Source organism: Microcebus murinus, unplaced genomic scaffold (genome assembly GCF_040939455.1).
Source record: "Microcebus murinus isolate Inina unplaced genomic scaffold, M.murinus_Inina_mat1.0 scaf031_hap2_Mmur4.0, whole genome shotgun sequence".
Lineage (NCBI taxonomy): Eukaryota > Metazoa > Chordata > Mammalia > Primates > Cheirogaleidae > Microcebus > Microcebus murinus.
This window is the reverse complement of record NW_027438977.1, coordinates 80,753-83,192: the sequence shown is the minus strand read 5'-3', so window position 1 is coordinate 83,192 and position 2,440 is coordinate 80,753. Positions and strand designations below refer to the sequence as shown.

Here is a 2,440-nt window from a genome sequence, read left to right as displayed (position 1 = left end):
GAGGAGGTGGGAAGGGCCGTGGCCTGCAGTCGTCTTCCCGGGGTGGCTTCTTCCACAGGCTGCTTGGCCTGGGCTCCCTGCACCTGGGCCTTTGGAGGACTGGCCCTGTGCTTGCCAACGCTTCCCCTGCAGGGACCCAGAGCTGGGAGGTTGCATCTCTCAGCCCTGGGTCGGGCAGAGCCCCAGCGGGCCATGCCCACAACCTCTCTCAGCACGGGTCCCCCAGAAGGCTCCTTTGGGACCAGGATTCTCTTGCGGGTGACTCTTTAAGGTCTGGCCCCTGGATGGAGGGGCACCAGGAGTAGAGGAGCAGGAAGGGGAAGGGGGTGGCCATGCGAGGGGACACTTTCAGGCCAAGTCCCAGCTTCAGCCTGATCCTCCTGGGAACCCCGGGGTGTACGTCACACCTCCTGGTTGTCCCGCTCTGAGACAAGGAGCCGGGCTTCGCATTCCCCCAGCAGCCAGTCGTGGGCTGAGGACACCTGGGGCGTTGGGAACTCCCTGGCTTCTCCTTGGCTTAACATCTGGAGCTGCTTGTGAATCGTGCCGCCACACACACCCGAGTGCAGGTGTCTTCTGCACAGACTGCGGGCCTCGCTCTTCTGAATGCCGCTAGCTCGCCACCCACCCACGGGTGAACCTGGTCAGGGTACTTTCTCTCGGGGGCAGACTCTGATCCTGGCGGGCTACCGGTGTTTCTGTTTGCTCGTTTCTTTCTTCCATTTCGGGAAAGGCTTCCTTACTGGGTGTGGAAATCTCCTATGCCTTTCCTCGCCTATTCTGTCAGCTTTCAAATTCTCTTTCAGTTGCCACCCTCACAGATGGATTAGGAAACTCTTTCCGGTGCACTCATTAGTGAAATGACCTCAATGAAGCTGGAATCCAATATCTAATCGCCGATTTTTAGCGAGTCCACACGCCAGGGTGGTCGGGGTCCAATGCAGCCCCGGCCAGGCCCAGGCCCCTTGGACTGGGCCACAGGAGGACGCAGAGGAGGGTCCCGGCCCCCCCCCCCCCCCCCGGTCGCGTTGCCGGCAGTTCTCCAAGGGCTTGGGCGTTTTCCAGAGGTAGGAGATGGAGGGGACTGATTTCTTCAGCGCCCCACAAACCACGCCACCCCACCCATGGGACACATCCCTAGAGAGGGAGAGAGACGCCCCATACACTCGCTCCCCTCCCCCATGCGCTGTGCCCCAGCCCGGGCCCGGGGGAATAGGCGGCAGCCCACCCACAGGGTGGGGGGCCCAGCTGAAAGGGGTTGTCGGGGAGGGCGGCCCCTGCCTGGGGTCAAAGGGCGGGCGATCCGCGCGTGCGCAATCGGCGGCGGCTGCGGCGGCGGCGGCGGCGGCGGCGGGGGCGGCCACGAGCTGGGGGTGGGGGGCGGGTAGGGGAAGGAGGCCAGGCGAGGAGAGGAAGGGGGCTGGAAGGTCTCCACCTTGGCGAGTCCAGCCGTGGAGGCGCATCTTGTGTGAGTGTGAGTGAGTGAGTGTGAGTGTGTGTGTGTGTGTGTTTGTGTGTGTATAGAGAGACAGCCCCCCACCCCGGCCCACCGCTCCCTGCCCGCCCCGCCCCGCCCCGCCTGTCACCCCCGTCCCTCGGAGCCCGCCGGACCCGGCCGGTGAACTCAACAGGCCCGGCCCGGCGCGGGTCAGCGCCGGTGCGGGGCCTGGGGCGGGAGGAGGCGGCGGGGAAGTGCAGAGAGGCTCGGCTTCTTGAGCGGGGCAGGGGCGCCCTCCGCCGTCTAGGGCCACACCACCCTGAACGCGCCCGACCTCGTCTGGTCTGGGAAGCTAAGCAGGGTCGGGCCTGGTTAGTACTTGGATGGGAGACCGCCTGGGAATACCGGGTGCCGTCGGCTTCTTCTTTTTTTTTTTTTTGTTTTGCCTCCTGTTCTGTCCCCTCTCTGGGAGCGAGGCGGCGGCCCGGGGTGGGGGTCACCCCCACCCTCAGCGCCCGCCGCGGTGCCTGGCGCCCCAGCCCGCACCGTGGGGCCTCCTCTTGTCCCAAGCCGCGACACCGCCGTCACGCGGCAGCATGCGTGGCTTCTGGACTGTCAGGTCTCAGACCAAAGGTCTGCTCTGTGGGAACCGACACGCTGGAGGAAACCTTGAGAGTCTGAGAGGGGAGGGAGTTCCAGAAGAAGGCCAGGATGTCATTTGGAGGGAGTATGTGACCAGAACTCGTCCCGTTGCTTTTGGGGTTCTATGGGCTACACGTAGGAATCTTTGGTGGTGGCACCTGATGTTGGGGGATCCGGAGTCACACCCAGACCTGCTCCACAGGCCTCCTTTTACTTTTCTCTTCGGATTCATTATCTTTAAAAAGTGTCTCTTATCTCTATGATTGCATTTTCTTTTCTCTCTCTTTTCAAGCAGATGATGGGAGTCCAAGTATTAAGGTGACATGTGTTGCCCGTGCCCCCCTCCCCCCTGTGTTCTTA

The 2,440-nt window shown here is 63.3% G+C and overlaps 1 non-coding gene across 1 annotated transcript; it reads left to right on the top strand.

The window, feature by feature from the left end:
- Positions 1–1,739: 1,739 nt before the first annotated feature.
- LOC142868437 (5S ribosomal RNA) lies at positions 1,740–1,858 on the top strand. The gene has a single exon (XR_012917439.1). It is a non-coding gene; the product is annotated as a 5S ribosomal RNA (ribosomal RNA).
- Positions 1,859–2,440: the final 582 nt, after the last annotated feature.